Source organism: Arachis hypogaea, chromosome 6 (assembly GCF_003086295.3).
Source record: "Arachis hypogaea cultivar Tifrunner chromosome 6, arahy.Tifrunner.gnm2.J5K5, whole genome shotgun sequence".
Classification (NCBI taxonomy): Eukaryota; Viridiplantae; Streptophyta; class Magnoliopsida; order Fabales; family Fabaceae; genus Arachis; species Arachis hypogaea.
The window spans coordinates 75,727,858-75,745,876 of record NC_092041.1 but is presented as its reverse complement, the minus strand read 5'-3'; positions in this window follow the sequence as shown (position 1 = coordinate 75,745,876).

Here is an 18,019-nt window from a genome sequence, read left to right as displayed (position 1 = left end):
ATGTGAGAAGAGGGGAAGAATTTTCGAAAATAAATTAAAAGATTTTGAATAAATTTTGAAAAATTGAAGAATGATTTTCGAAAATTAAAGTTGGGAAAGAAATAAAGTGATTTTTGAAAAAGATTTTGAAATTAGAAATAAAAAAGATTGAAAATTATTTGGAAAAAGATGTGATTAAGAAGATATGATTGAAGAGTTATGGTTTTAAAAAGATATGATTGAAAAGATATGATTGAGAGACAATTTAAAGAGATTTGATTTTTAAAATTAATGACTTGGCTAACAAGAAATTTAAAGGATATGATTCAAACATTAAACCTTTCTTAACAGAAAAGGCAACATACTTAAAATGTTGAATCAAATCATTAATTGTAGGCAAGTATTTTTGAGAATGGAAAGAAATTGATTTTGAAAATATATGATTGAAAAGCTATGGTTTGAAAAAGATTTGATTTTGAAAAATTATGAAAACTTGAAAAAAAATTGAATTAAAAACAAAATCACCCCTCTTGTATCATCCTGGCGTTAAACGCCCAGAATGGTATCCATTCTGGCGTTTAAACACCAGTTTTTTTTCTTCATTGGGCGTTTTGAACGCCCAGCTTTCTCTGTGTAATTCCTCTGCTGCATGTTCTGAATCTTCAATTCTCTGTATTATTGACTTGAAAAGACACATATTAAAATTTTTTTTTGAATTTTTAATGATGAGGAATAATCAAAATGAAACTAAGATCAAATAGACAATGCATGCAAGACACCAAACTTAGAAGTTTGTATACTATTGACACTAACAAATTGAGAATGCAGATGAGAAACAACAAAACACTCAAGACAAGAGAATTTAAAGATCAGAGCAAGGAAATCATCAAGAACAACTTGAAGATCAATGAAGAACATAATGCATGTAATTTTCGAAAATTAGAAGAATAAAGACATGCAATTAACACCAAACATAAAATTAGACACTAGACTCAAACAAGAAACATAAAAATATTTTTTATTTTAAGATTTTATAAATTTTTTTGTGCTTTTTTTAAAATTGAGTGGAAAAGAAAAACAAGTGTTCAAAATTCTTAATGAGAATTCCAGGAATCATTACAATGCTAGTCTAAGACTCCGGTCCAGGAATTAGACATGGCTTCACAGCCAGCCAAGCTTTCAGTGAAAGCTTGATGAGCGGATAATTTGTATGCTTTTTGGCATTGTTTGTAGTATGTTTTTAGTATAATCTAGTTAGTTTTTAGTATATTTTTATTAGTTTTTAGCTAAAATTCACTTTTCTGGACTTTACTATGAGTTTGTGTATTTTTCTGTGATTTCAGGTATTTTCTGGCTGAAATTGAGGGTCCTGAGCAAAAATCTGATTCCGAGACCAAAAAGGACTGCAGATGCTGTTGGATTCTGACCTCCCTGCACTCGAAGCGGATTTTCTGGAGCTACAGAAGCCCAATTGGCGCGCTCTCAACGGAATTGGAAAGTAGACTTCTTGGGATTTCCAGCAATATATGATAGTCCATACTTTGCCCAAGATTTGATGGCCCAAACCGGCGCTCAAAGTCTCCCTCAGAAATTCCAGCGTTAAACGCCGGAACTGGCATAAAACTTGGAGTTAAACGCCCAAACTGGCATGAAAGCTGGCGTTTAACTCCAGAAAAGGTCTCTACACGAAAATGCTTCATTGCTCAGCCCAAGCACACACCAAGTGGACCCAGAAGTGGATTTTTATGTCATTTACTCATTTCTGTACACCCTAGGCTACTAGTTTACTATTAATAGGATCTTTTGAGATTGTATCTGTACCTCATGACACTTTACACGTTTCTTTGTGTACTTTCCACGGCATGAGTCTCTAAACCCCATGGTTGGGGGTGAGGAGCTCTGCTGTGTCTTGATGGATTAATGCAATTACTACTGTTTCTCATTCAATCATGCTTGCTTCCATTCTAAGATAACACTTGTTCTCAACCCGGATGAATGTGATGATCAGTGACAATCATCATCATTCTCAACTATGAACGTGTGCCTGACAACCACCTCCGTTCTACCTTAGATTAAGTAGTTATCTCTTGGATTCTTTAATCGGAATCTTCGTGGTATAAGCTAGAACTGATGGCGGCATTCAAGAGAATCCGGAAGGTCTAAACCTTGTCTGTGGTATTCTGAGTAGGATTCAATGATTGAGTGACTATGACGGGCTTCAAACTCCTAGCAGGCGGGGCGTTAGTGACAGACGCAAAAGAATCACTGGATTCTATTCCGGCCTGACCGAGAACCGACAGATGAATTCCGCGTGCTGTGACAGAGCATATGCAATCGTTTTCACTGAGAGGATGGGAGGTAGCCATTGACAACGGTGAAACCCTACATACAGCTTGCCATGGAAGGAGACTTGCGTGTTTGAAGAAGAAGACAGTAGGAAAGCAGGGATTCAGAAGATGGAGCATCTCCAAACCTCAACCTATTCTCCATTACTGCAAAACAAGTAATCATTTCATGTTCTTTTGCTTTTCACAATCGATCCTGATAATTTCTGACATCCTGACTAAGATTTACAAGATAACCATAGCTTGCTTCAAGCCGACAATCTCCGTGGGATCGACCCTTGCTCACGCAAGGTATTACTTGGACGACCCAGTGCACTTGCTGGTTAGTTGTGCGGGGTTGCAAAAGTGTGATTGCAATTTCGTGCACCAAAGCTCCGGTCCAAAACACTAGACATGGCCAATGGCCAGCCAAGCTTTAGCAGATCATTGCTCACAACAGCAAAATTGATAGAAATCAACAAGCTCTTGTGATGATAAGTTGAAACCTCGGTCCAAAAGATTAGACATGGCTTCACAGCCAGCCATACTTCAACAAATCATCATGAAACTCTAGGATCCATTCTTAAAAACTCTGAAGAACACAATGGAAATATTTTTTTTGTATTTTTGAAAAATTTTCGAAAAGTAAAAATCTTAAACATAAAATAAAATTACCTAATCTAAGCAACAAGATGAACCGTCAGTTGTCCAAACTCGAACAATCCCCGGCAACGGCGCCAAAAACATGGTGCACGAAATTGTGATCATCAATGGTGCCATCAACATGGTACGCTCAATTGCAATCTCAACTCTTTATCACAACTTTGCACAACTAACCAGCAAGTGCACTGGGTCGTCCAAGTAATAAACCTTACGCGAGTAAGGGTCGATCCCACGGAGATTGTTGGTATGAAGCAAGCTATGGTCACTTGTAAATATCAGTCAGGCAGATTCAAATGGTTATGGAGGATTAATGATTAAAAGATAAATAAAACATAAAATAAAGATAGAGATACTTATGTAATTCATTGGTGAGAATTTCAGATAAGTGTATGGAGATGCTTTGTCCCTTCCGTCTCTCTACTTTCCTACTGTCTTCATCCAATCCTTCTTACTCCTTTCCATGGCAAGCTGTATGTTGGGCATCACCGTTGTCAATGGCTACAGTCCCGTCCTCTGAGTGAAAATGTTCAATGTGCTCTGTCACAGCACGGCTATTCATCTGTCGGTTCTCGATCATCTCGGAATAGAATCCAATGATTCTTTTGCGTCTGTCACTAACGCCCCACAATCGCGAGTTTGAAGCTTGTCACAGTCATTCAATCCCTGAATCCTACTCAGAATACCACAGACAAGGTTTAGACCTTCCGGATTCTCAAGAATGGCCGCCAATTGATTCTAACTTATACCACGAAGATTCTGATTAAGGAATCCAAGAGATATCAACTCAATCTAAGGTAGAACGGAGGTGGTTATCAGGCACACGTTCATAGGTGAGAATGATGATGAGTGTCACGGATCATCACATTCATCAAGTTAAGGAACAAGTGATATCTTAGAACAAGAATAAGCTGAATTGAATAGAAGAACAATAGTAATTGCATTAATACTCGAGGTACAGCAGAGCTCCACACCTTAATCTATGGTGTGTAGAAACTCTACCGTTGAAAATACATAAGAACAAGGTCTAGGAATGGCCGAATGGCCAGCCTCCCAAAGAGGGTTCAATCATAAAAACATGATCAAAAGATGATCTGAGGATTGAAAGGATCCCCGCAAATGCAATAGCAAAAGGTCCTATTTATAGAGAACTAGTAGCCTAGGGTTTACAGAAATGAGTAAATGACAAAAAAATCCACTTCCGGGCCCACTTGGTATGTGCTTGGGCTGAGCATTGAAGCTTCCATGTGTAGAGACTTTTTTTGGAGTTAAACGCCAGCTTTTGTGCCAGTTTGGGCGTTTAACTCCCACTTTTGAGCCAGTTCTGGCGTTTAACGCCGGGAATTCTGAAGCTGTCTTGGAATGCCTGTTTGGGCCATCAAATCTCGAGCAAAGTATGAACTATTATATATTTCTGGAAAGCCCTAGATGTCTACTTTCCAACGCAATTGAGAGCGCACCAATTGGGTTTCTATAGCTCCAGAAAATCCACTTCAAGTGCAGGGAGGTCAGAATCCAACAGCATCTGCAGCCCTTTTCAGCCTCTTAATCAGATTTTTGCTCAAGTCCCTCAATTTCAGCCAGAAAATACCTGAAATCACAGAAAAACACACAAACTCATAGTAAAGTCCAGAAAAGTAAATTTTAAATAAAAACTAATAAAAATATAATAAAAACTAACTAAAACATACTAAAAGCATACTAAAAACAATGCCAAAAAGTGTATAAATTATCCGCTCATCAGACACCTTTCTAAATTGATAAGTTGATTTCTGGTGAGTTAAGAACTATACTCGCAGCGTACATATTTTAATAATTTTTAATTCACCAATTTCCACCGCATCAATTTTTTGGCGCCGTTGCCGGGGAGTTGCAACAGTGTGTTAATTTATTGATTGGTATTTATTTTTTTTGCAATTTTTTTCTTTTCATTCTATCACTATGAACTGTACGTTTCTTTCATTGAATGACGCGTTCACTTCCTGATCCAAGCTTTGCAGTATTTGACCCTGAGATTGAAAGAACTCTTTCACATATAAGGCAAGCTCGGCGTAGGCAACTCCTCTTTGAGGACAAACCTGAACCATCATATAAGGAAGAAATAAACCCCCTTTCTACTGATCCAGTTCATTTACGTGCAGGTGACATGGCAGCGCCCAGAAGAGTCACTATCCAGGAGGAAGGAGCCCCTAATTTTACGCTCCAACCATTCCAGGTGCACCACCCAGCAGTAGCTTTAGATTTTGAAATAAAGTCTTCACTACTCAACTTGATGCCCAATTTCATGGCTTACCTGCTCAAGAGCCTATCAAGCATCTTAGAGATTTCCAGACCACTTGCTCTACTGTTAAGCGTGATGGCGCTGATGAAATCTCTATTCTATTGAAAGCCTTCCCGTTTTCTCTGGAGGGAAAGGCAAGAGAGTGGTACTACACTCAGCCCCGAGAAACTGTTTCCAACTGGGATACACTTAGGAGAGAATTTCTGGATAAATTCTTCCCAGCTGAAGTTGCCGATAAGCTGAGGAAGGACATGCTATGATCGTTCAGGATGAATCTGAGACCCTCTATAAATACTTGGAACGCTTCAATACTCTTCGAGACGCATGTCCCCATCACATGATTGACAAGATAGTTTTGCTCGGTTACTTTACACAGGGTTTGAAATCTCAAGATAGGACCACACTGGAAGGTGCTGGCAATGGTTCTATGAAAAAGTACAAGACTACGGACGAAGCATGGCAATTGATCAGAGACTTAGCTGACTCTACTAGGAATCATAGGCAGAGACAAAGTCGGTCAAGAGCTGTTGTGGAGGTATCCACTAATACAGAGACTACTGCTATAGCCTAGAGTCTATGTGAAATGACTAACTTGCTAAAGCAGATGCAACTGAATCAACAACAACCTCAGTATGTTCAGCCTTCTCCACCACAGCACAGCCAGCAGTTAGTTCCACAAAGAGTGTGCAGAATCTGTGCAGATTACAGTCACTATACCGATGAGTGTCCGCAGCTCCAACCAGAAGATAACACTGTAGCAGCCACTCACAACTTTCATGACCGCCCCAATCAAGGGTACAATCAAGGTGGCAACTATAACCAAGGATGGCAGGATAACTCTAACCAAGGCTGGAGAGACAATTCTAACCAGGGTTGGAGGGACAATTCTAACAGAGGAGGAAGAGATAACAATGGAAATCAGAGGTGGAATAACAATAACAATTTCAGGCAGCAGAATCAGACTCAGTCCTACAGAGCACCTCATTTAAGACAACCTCAAGCCTCTCAGCAGACTTCTCAGACCACTTGCCCCTCTTCATCTCCTAATGATGAATTACTACAAGCCATTGATCGGAGACAACAGGCTATGGAGAATAATATTAATGCAACTATGAATGTTTTGACTTCTACTTTACAAACTCTTGTCTCACAGATTGGATCAATGAACAACTCCAACAACCAGTCCTCAAGCTCTGGTGGACTCCCATCTCAACCATTAACCAACCCAAAGGGTGGTATTAATGCCATCACCCTAAGGTCTGGAACCACACTGCAAGAGAAAAATTAGGAGGAGCCAAGCCCACCAAAACACGCCTCAACTGAAGAGGTAGTAGAAATAGAAGATGTTGAAGAGGAAGATGACATACAGGACATAGCTGAGAAAGAAGAAGCTCAACCACATGAGAAAGCACCAAAAGGCACAGACACTACAGAAAACACCGCTCCCATTCCATTTCCACAACTTGAAAGGAAGCCCAGGAAGCAGTTGGAACCTCACCCCAAAATGGTAGAAATCTTCAAAAAGGTTGAGGTAACTGTTCCCCTTTTTGATGTCATTCAACAGGTACCTAAATATGCAAAGTTTCTAAAAGATTTTATGTATACATAAAGACAAAATTAATGAATTAGAAACTATTCCTTTAGGAAGTTCTATATCTGCTTTAATGGGAAATTTACCTGAAAAATGTAGTGACCCAGGTCCTTGTATAGTTAGTTGTACTATTGGTGGTGTAGTAATTTATGATTACATGTATGATTTAGGAGCATGTGTTAGTATAATGCCTTCATCTGTATATGATGTCTTAAGGCTCCCTCCCTTAAAAAGGTCGGCAGCTCGTTTTGTGTTGGCAGATAAAAGCATTATTACAGTAGCTGGAGTTGCTGAAGATGTTTTGGTGAACATTAAAGGGCTCACATTTCCCACTGATTTCTATATCTTGGAGATGCCCAATAATGACTCAGATAAGCCATCATCAATCCTACTTGGCAGACCATTCCTGAAGACATCAAGATTCAAATTAGATGCTTTTTCAGGAACATATTCTTTTGAAATAGATAGCCGAATGGTAATCTTCAATTTTAATGGAGTCACAAAAAACCCTCCAGAAGATCATTCTATCTTCCAGTGTGATATCATAGATGAAACTGTAGCTGAAATTCACCAGGAAGAGTTGGAAGAAAGGTACACAGAACAAAGTCCAAGTGTGGGGACTCTATTAACTGACAATAAGGATACTTCGGCATTTTCACAAGCTCCAGACAATCCAGAGCTTGCCCATGACCAAAAGATAAAGTTGAAACCTCTCCCTCCACATCTCAAATATGCTTATCTTGAAGATGAGCAGAAGTTTACAGTTATCATTGCACAGGACCTCACTTCTGAACAGGAAGAGCAGTTACTTAATGTGCTGAGAAAGCACAAGAAAGCAATTGGGTGGAGTTTGGCAGACATAGTAGGCATCAACCCTCAAGTATGTGAGCACAGAATATTTTTAGAGGAAGGAGCAAGACCTATCCGCCAACCCCAAAGAAGACTGAATCCCACTATTTTGGAAGTTGTCAAAAAGGAAGTGACCAGACTATTGGAAGCAGGTATCATTTATCCCATTTCAGACAGTGAATGGGTTAGCCCAGTACAGGTGGTGCCCAAGAATTCTGGAGTCACTACAGTGAAGAATGAGCATGGAGAGCTCATAGCAACCAAAGTACAGAACGCTTGGAGAGTCTGCATTGATTACAGGCGTCTCAACCAAGCCACCCATAAGGATCACTACCCACTCCCATTCATTGATCAAATGCTGGATCGCCTGTCAGGTAAATCACATTATTGCTTTCTAGATGGTTACACAGGTTATTTCCAGATTCATATAGCTCCTGAGGATCAGGAAAAGACTACTTTTACATGTCCTTTTGGGACTTATGCTTACAAGAGAATGCCCTTTGACTTGTGCAATGCACCATCTACTTTCCAGAGGTACATGATGAGTCTTTTCTCTGATCTTATTGAGGACTGTATGGAGGTTTTTATGAATGATTTTAGCGTTTATGGTGATTTTTTTAGCCTTTTCTTAGATGCATTATCTAGAGTATTAGATAGATGTGTCAATACAAACCTTATATTAAATTTCAAAAAATGTCACTTTATGGTAAAACAAGGGATTGGACTAGGACATGTCGTATCTAATATTGGCATTTCTGTAGACCCAGCAAAGGTGAATGTTATTTCAAGTTTACCTTACCCCTCCTCTATGAGGGAGGTCCGTTCGTTCCTTGGCCATGCAGGTTTTTACATGAGATTTATTAAGGACTTTAGTAAGGTAGCAAACAAGTGAGGATATTGAGTTCGAGTTCAGTGAGGATTGCAAACAAGCATTTGATAAGCTGAAGACCGACCTGACTCGAGCTCCAATTGTGCGAGGACCAGACTGGAGCCAGCCGTTTGAAATCATGTGCGATGCTTTTAACCATGCAGTAGGAGCAGCGCTGGCTCAGCGTGAAGGTAAGGATCCTTTTGTTATTGTTTATGGGTCTAAGACTTTAGACGCTGCCCAGTCCAATTATACTACTACTGAGAAAGAGCTTCTTGCTATTGTTTTTGCTCTGGATAAATTCCGAGCTTATTTACTTGGTACTAGAGTAGTAGTGTATTCGGACCATGCAGCTTTAAAGTATCTATTAGCTAATAAGGAGTCCAAACCAAGGCTCATACGTTGGATACTGCTATTACAAGAATTTGATTTAGAAATAAAGGATAGGAGTGGTAACCAGAATCTAGTGGCGGACCACTTGAGTCGCCTTGAGCACATTAAAGATGATTCTACTCCTATAGATGATAATTTTCCATTTGATAACCTGCAAGCAGTATCTGAGGTAGCACCTTGGTACGCACCTGTAGCTAATTATCTAGTTAGCTGCACATTTCCTCCACACTTTTCTAAGCATCAAAGAGACAAGCTGAAAAGCGAGTCTAAATATTATATATGGGATGACCCATATTTATGGAGATGTGGCACTGATCAGGTAATTAGACGTTGTGTGCCTCAATCAGAATTCCAGTCCATTTTAGAGGCTTGTCACTCGTCTAAGAGTGGAGGACATTTTGGCCCTCAAAGAACAGCTAGAAAGATCTTAGACTGTGGATTCTGGTGGCCTACTCTTTTTAGAGATGCTGCTGAGTTTTGTAAATTTTGTTCCCCATGCCAAAAATTTGGTAATATATCCAGGAGGGATGAGATGCCTCAACAAATTATGCTTTTTTGTGAAATTTTTTATGTTTGGGGCATTGACTTCATGGGTCCGTTTCCAAATTCTAATGGTCTTTTTTATATATTGTTAGCTGTGGATTACGTTTCCAAATGGGTGGAAGCAATTCCTACCCGCACTGATGATGCTAACACTGTTGTTTCCTTTGTGAGAAACCATATTATTTGCCGCTTTGGATCACCACGAGCAACCGTGAGCGATCAAGGCACCCATTTTTGTAACAGGAGACTCACAGGATTAATGAAGAAGCATAGGATAATTCATAAGGATGCAACAGCATACCATCCTCAGACCAATGGGCAAGCCGAGGTGTCAAACAGAGAGATAAAGCGTATCTTGCTGAAGATAGTCAAACCTCATAGAAAAGACTAGAGCACCAGGCTACAAGATGCACTATGGGCATACAGGACAGCATATAAAACTCCCATTGGGATAAGTCCTTTCCGCTTAGTTTATGGAAAAGCTTGTCATCTCCCAGTTGAAGTAGAGCATAGAGCCTTTTGGGCAGTCAAGGAGTGCAACATGGGATTTGAGAAAGCTGGAGCTGAAAGAAAGTTGCAACTGCAAGAACTGGAGAGCCTTCGCCTAGAAGCTTATGAGAACTCACGGATATACAAGGAGAAGATGAAGGCTGTACATGATCAGCACATCAAGAAAAAGGAGTTCCAGCCTGGGGATTTAATCCTCCTTTAAAAATCTCGACTGAGGCTCATGCCAGGCAAGTTGAGATCAAGATGGGAAGGTCCATACAGAGTAGAGAAGGCCGAACCATACGGAGTTTATCACCTCAGCCACCTTTCAAGCTCTGAACTTATCAAAGTTAATGGAAAACGTCTGAAGCTGTACCATGGCGAGAAGATATAGAAAAATAAGGAACTTGAGATCTTCCTCTTGGAAGATCCCCACATGCCAGAAGATTGAGCTAGTGGAGCGTCCAACTTACGGACGTTAAAGCAAAGTGCTAGGTGGGAGACAACCCACCATGGTATGATCGTTCTTTTCTTCCTATCTTTAGTTTTTCCTAGTCAATAACTCTTCCCTTTATCAGTACCTTCATGCATCTGAATTTGCATACTTTAAAAAAAAAAAGCAGCGCGACGCGACCGCATCAGCGATGCGTCCGCATCGCAAGGAGATGTGAGAAAATAAAAAACGAACAGAGAGTTTTGCTGGTGCGTGGCTGGAGGCATGCCAATGGCACAAATTGTCCCACACGACCGCGTCGCTGATGCGTCCGCATCACATGGGATTCATGGCCTCCCAAGCGACCGCGTGCCCCACGCGGCTGCATGCCCTGATTTTCGATGTAAAAGGGGTGCACAATGAAATATTGTGCGAGAGTGGTGCTGGATTGGTGCTGGACGCACCATCCTTATCACGCGACCGCGTCGCTGACGTGTCCGCGTCATCCCTTTTGAAGCCCACTCACGCGATCGCATGCCCTACACGATCGCGTCACACCAAATTTGGCAAATATATCAATTTGAACAGAGAGTTGTGCAGGCGCGAGGCTGTACTCGCGCCAAAAGCATAATATGGGTCACGCGACCACGTGACCGACGCGACCGTGTCAACTAAATTATAGCGCAATCACATGAACGCGTACCCCACGCGGCCGCGTCGCTTGCGCTGCACAGCTCAATCAAAATAGCCAAAATATCTTATCTTTCTCTCCTCCAAATCCTAATTTTTCTTTTCCCTCCTTATTTCTTCCTTCTCCTTTCTCCCTTCTATCTCACCTTTCACTCTCTCTCTCTCTCACCTCCATTAACAAGGTTTTATTTTCTTCTTCCCTTCTTCCTTTTTTATCATTCTTCTTATTTTCTATGCTATTTTCTTTTCTTTTCTTTTCTTTTTCTTTTCATTATCCATATTTTCTTTCTTCTTCTTTCCTTTTTACATGGTGCTAGAAATTTATTTGAGTCATCATTCCACATTATTTGCTTGTGGATTGTTGCAAATTGTTTGGCAATTATATCTTATTTTCTTAAAAGGGTTTCTTGCATGTTTACTTTAATACTTTCTATGACTTATTTACCATGCATGCTATGTGTTTGTGAAAAAGCCCGTATGGCATCATGCACTTTTCTACATTATCCTATTCTACTACTCAATGCATGTTTTTCACAAATTTCCTTTACTATTTTATTAATTCAATTTAATTGCCAATACAAACATGTTAGTTTGTTATGAAGTGATGCTTGATCTATGCTACTCATGCCCTTGTCGGCATGCCAATAATCATCTTGCATCTACTTACCCTTTCATGCACTTGTTCTATTTCCTTTAATGATCTTTTCACATGTTGTCATGACCATGTGTTTATTTCATTCATCTTCACCGTGCACTGTTTATTACTCACTCCATCGTCTTCCTTGCTTTAATTCTTTGGATCTAACTTACTTTCTCTTTCCTTTTTCAGAATGGCCACCAAGAAAGGCAAAGAGAAAGCTACCCCTAAACCCACAGCAAGGAAAGGAACGAAGAGAGCATTAGTGGCAGAACCTTCTTCAACTGCAGTCAAGCCCTCAACAAAAAGAATTAAAAGGATTATCAAGGTTGATAAAAAGGAGCGCGCTTTCCCAGCCAAGGACACTGCACGATTCCCAAATCGCTACTGTGAACAGATGTTTCCTATTCTAGCAGCTCAAAATTATAACAATGAACACCTTCTTATCCTTCTGCCCTGTATCGCTGAATTTGTTGAGCCACAAATTGCACAAAGACATTGGGGATTCTTACAGAGACAGCCACGACAGGTTAATCTTTCTTGGGTTGTTGAGTTCTACAACAACTTTCACCTGTCGACTCTGCAGTCCATCTATTTACGCCAGAAGCAAGTCCCCATTACAGAAGAGGCCATACAGCAGGCCTTAGATCTCCCACCTGCTCAAGAAGGGTTGGACGTTTTTCAGAGAGCCGCAATCAAGCGCCTGGCATACACCTTTGACTGGAACGCTGTTCTCAGAGCTATCGCTCGACCTGGCAGCAAATGGATCTTCGGATACCATCGTTCCCATCCTAAGGGAATCTCGGCTTCCGCACTTACCTTAGAGGTTCACGTATGGGCACAGATTATGTCCCATTACGTCTTCCCGAGTACTCATGAGTCTTCCTTCACCGCAGACATGGCCGTTCTACTATGGTGCATCCTCACAGACCAGCCTCTCAATTTACCAAGACATATCCGGAATGCTATGGAACATGTGCAGATCACGAGCAACCTACCTTTCCCCGCATTAGTCTCTGATCTTATCTCAGCAGCTGGAGTATCCTACAAAGCTGGGGACACCAAAGCCATTCTTCCACGGGATGATCAGTATGTCCCTAACGGGCGATATCTCAGGCCACAGCGTGCCACTACCAGCCAGTCCACAGAGGATGCTGCAGCTCCTCCACCATCTACTAGTCAACTGCTGCATCAAATACTGAAGCGGTTGGACCAATATGAAAAGAAAGAAAAGCTCCGAGAGCACCGCAATCAACGCCGATTCAAACACCTCAGGGAGCTGCTTAGAGAAGATTGCAGAGACTCAGACACCCTGGACTCCACTTCCTTCACCAACACAGGGAGCCATGACGGCCCCGACTGTGGAGACACTGTCACCAGGCCACCATTGTTCCTGACAGATGGCACCGAGGACGGTGCAAAGCTTTAAGTGTGGGGAGGTCGGTCAGTACCTGACTTCTGGAGGTAATTTCTCTTCCCTAGCACCAATAAATTAGGATATTTTAGTTAAATTTTCTTTCTTTTATAGAAAAGGTTAGTTGCATGCATGTTCTACTTGATTGAAAAGACAATAAGTTTCTTCTGAAAAGCTATCTTTGGAACAAATTTTCACTAATTTTAATCAAAACACTTATGTTGAAATTGCTTGAAGTTGTATTTAGAACATGATTTTTGAGCTAAAGAACACACAACCTGTGAAAATTTGAGCCTTTATGCATGGTTACATTATTTAACCATAATTATTTTATTCTTGTGTGTTTACTTCTCTATGATTGTAATCTATATTTTGTTTCATCCTATATATCCAATATTTATTATGTTTATATGCTTGCATGTGATTGATGCCATTATTTGTTTAAACTCACTTATCCAAATTAAGCCTACCCTTTTTAATTATCTTTGTTAACCACTTTGAGCCTTTAAATCCCATTTGTTCTATATTTTACCACATTACTAGCCTTAAGCAGAAAAACAATTGTATATCCTAAATTGAATCTTTGGTTAGCTTAAGATAGAATTGTGTATGCTAGTTAAGTATGGGAATTTGTGGGAATAAAAGTTATTAAGGGAAAATGTCATGATAATACAATGGGAATTTGGATACCTACTCATGTGAAGCTATAAGAATTAAAACTCTATGTGCATTAATAAAATAAAAAAAAGAAAAAAAATTCATCAATAAATAAATAAGGGGGCAAAATTACCCCAATGTTAAATTAAAAATTTTCAAAGATCAATGCACATATGATAAAATTGATACATGAGTATGAAATGTAAAGGGAAATTCTGGTATAGCTAGGTATGAATTCTAAAGTTATATAAAATATTTAGGTTGGGTTAAAGCTTAGGTTAATTAAAGATTCAATTTATAAGCTCACTTAACCATATATGTATCCCTACCCTTACCTTGCGCGATCTGCATAATCTGCAGATTCTGCTGGGGGCGATTTTGGGCCCTATTTTGACCCAGTTCTCAGCCCAGAACAGCAGACTAGAACCAGAGAACATGCAGAAACCAGAGACAACATTCATTCTATATAGTTTTAGTTTTTGATCTAGTTTTTACTCCTCCTCTAGGTTTTTCTCTCTACACATTGATAGTTTTTAGGATTTGATTTTTCTACCACTTTTTGCATTGGAAGACTGAGAAGAGTTATTACCTCATCAAGACTTCGTCATTCTAGTTCGTTTTCTTTACTTGGCTTTACTCTTCCATGTCCTTTGCTTTGTTAATTTTACCATTGGAATATTATTAGGATTTATTTAATACAAGGATTACTTTTATTTTTATTTGATTATTTTGATTTTTATTTACAATGTCTTTCTTTAATTCCTTTTCATATATTATGAATTTTACATTCACAATGAGCGAATAGTTTCCTAACTTGATGGAGAGTTGATTGAAAGGAACCATTGAGTTGGAAAGCTTGAAGGAAAGATTATAATTGGGTTTATTGTTGGCTTGTCCTCTATTCACTAATACCAATCCCTTTTTATTAAGTGGATTGCAACTTGTGAATGGACATAGCATTCTAATTTGTTTGACTTTCCCTTACCTAGTAAGAGATAACTAAACAGTATAACCTTTAACTATCAATTAATCTAGAGAGTTCCCCAACATTAATGAGGCTTCCAACTAATCAACTCCCAGTCAAGGCTTTTATTTACATTATTCAAATTCTCCAATTTAATTCCTTGTTTACTCAACTCAAACCTTTTTGAAAACATCTGATTAATAAAATAGCACACTTTTCTACAACTCGTTGGGAGACGACCTGGGATTCATACTCCCAGTATTTAAAATTTAAATTTCTGCGACACCTTTCTAAATTGATAAGTGGATTTCTGGTGAGTTAAGAACTATACTCGCAACGTATATATTTTAATAATTTTTAATTCACCAATTTCCGGCGCATCAAGCGGTCTTAGGAATATCCTCACCCCTCACCCTTATCTGGTGATAACCGGATCGCAAATTGATCTTGGAGAAAACTCCAGCTCCTTATAACTGATCCATGAGATCATCAATTCTCGGCAATGGGTACTTATTCTTTATTGTGACCTTGTTCAGCTGCCTGTAATCCACACAGAGCCGCATACTCCCATCTTTCTTCTTTACCAGTATCACTGGCGCACCCCACGGAGAGACACTTGGTCGTATAAAATTCTATCCCAACAAATCCTCTAACTGAGACTTTAGCTCGTCCATCTCTAACGATGACATCCTATAAGGAGCACTTGAGATTGGTGCCGCCCCGGGCACCAACTCAATAGCAAACTCAACCTTTCGGTTAGGTGAAAACTCATCAATATCATCGGAAAACACTTCCGGAAACTCACACACAACTGGAATCTGCTCCAACCTTTGATCATCACCCGAAACGCCCGCGGTTAACAACAGGATACCCTAACATTCGATTTCAGAACAGTTCACCATCATCGAATTCAAGTAATAATTATTCACCACGACCGGCCCTTCTGTATCCTCCGGCATAAAGTACACCGACTTGGTAGAACAATTAAGCAGGACATGGTTCTTAGATAACTAGTCCAATCCCAAGATAAGATCAAGACCGATCATCGGTAAGCAGATTAAATTATGAATAAAATCACGCTGCTTGAACCTAAAGGAAACTTTCGGGCATCCTAGCCTAGTTACCATGGCTTCATGGGTAGCATATATAATTTTAGGTCATAACCTAAGGTTACGATCTTCAATCCTAACTCATGGGCTTTCTCAAATGAAATGAATGAATGTAATGCTCCCGAATCAAATAAAGCATTTAAATTTTGACCAGCCATTTCACAGTTACCTCGAATGAGTGTTGATACGTAAAAATTTGATTTCACGTACAACCGGCAAGTATACCGGGTCGTATCAAGTAATAAAACTCACAAAGAGTGAGGTCGATCCCACGGAGATTGGTAGATTAAGCAACTTTAGTTAAATGGTAGATTTAGTCAAGCAGACATAGTTTTGATTTCATGAGCATTTTGATTTTTGGACATAATTGCAAGAATTTAAATGGCAAAGAATGTAAAGAACTAGAAGAGAGAAATAAAGTGAAAGTAAATAACGGAAACTTAAATTGCAAGAAACTTAAATGACATCAAAAGTAAATTGCAAGAAAATAAAGTGCTGAATTCTAAAGAGCAAAATAGTAAATAGCAAGAAATAAAGAAACAGAATGTAAATGACAAGAATAATAAATTGCAAGAGTGTAGAAGGGAATTGGGCAATGGGTATTCAAGCACTAAGAGCAAAAGAAATGAGAATTAATGATAGAGAGGATCATTAGGGATCAGAGATGCAAGTTTTCATGAATTGATGTTAATCAAATCCTTCTCAATCATGGGTATAGATCCATGGCAAGTGGGTAATTGAATCCCAATCTCTTGGTGATTCAATTTCTCTCAACATGACCAATTGCCACTCTCGTGATCTAATTGTTCATGAGAAGAGATGAAGCTCAAATCCAATCCAGCCACACAACTCCCATAATCTCAACCAAGGAGAGTTACATCTCACATACTAACCAAGGTGTATTGATTAAAGAAATCATGAAAGGATGAACTCTAAACTGAATTATGTGGCTCATTCCTCAAATTCACCACATAATTCATATAGATTAACCCCTCTCTCGATGGTGGTTGAATCTTTGAAGAACAAGAGTTCCCTCTTTAGATCAACCACTAGAATTGAGGAAGAAAAGATGAGTTCACCAATGCATTCCAACAAGCAGAGCTCTTCCCCCTAATGAAAGTGGGGTTTAGTGAGTCATAGCTCCAATTTCAACAACAATAGCCATAAACCAAAATTAAACTAAACGCAAAGAAAGATGAAGAAGAATAAGGAAATGCTTAAAGCTCAAGAGATGAAGAAGAGAAGTTCCAAGAAGAACCAAAAAATTGCTCTCCGGGTATTCTCCCGGAAGTGCTAAAAGAGTTCTCAAAATAAAGTGCTAAGAGTCTAAAATTCTAAGTGTCAAAAGTTCCCCCAAAAGTACAAACTCAATCTCTATTTATACTAGTCCCAAAACTCTTTCAAAGATCTTGAATTGGGTTAGCAATGGGCTCCCTCTCTGTTGAATTCTTGGCTCAATTAGAAGAAGTGTTGCTAGACTTAGAAAGGAAGAGTTCATTCATCATGCTTCTGGCCCAATGGCCTGGTGTTTTTGTCAATAACGCTGGCCTTAATGCACGTTGGCAACGTGCATCACAATTTCCTGGGAATGAACTTTCAGACTTGGGCGTTGCTAGCCCAAGTTGTTGCTAACAACTTGCTTTTCCTCTTCTTGGCTCTACTTTCATGCTAAATGTAGCCCAGAATTTGAGTGTCAACCTTCTGCTTCAATATGGACTATTATACATCATTGGAAAGCTCTTGATGTCTATTTTTCAATGCCACTGAAATCACCTCAATTGGACTTTCCTAGCTCAAGTTATGCTTCCTCAAAGAAGGTAAGGTCAAGCTGCCAAGTTGTTGCCAAAAACGCACCTATCCTCCCAAGTTGGCAACGTGCCCGTGCCTAGCCTCCCAAAGCAGGGAAATGAGGCTGGCATTGTTGCCAAAAACGGACCCTTGCTAGCACGTTGGCAACGTGCTCGTGCCCCCCTCCAGGGCTCATCTCTAGCCTTCTTGAATTTCAACTTCATATTCTTGTTTTTAGGGCCTAAAGATGACTCTGGTTTGGCTTCAATTTTGTGCTCCACCATAGACTATTATATATGGTTGGAAAGCTCTGAATGTTAGCTTTCCAACGCAACTGAAAGCATTCAATT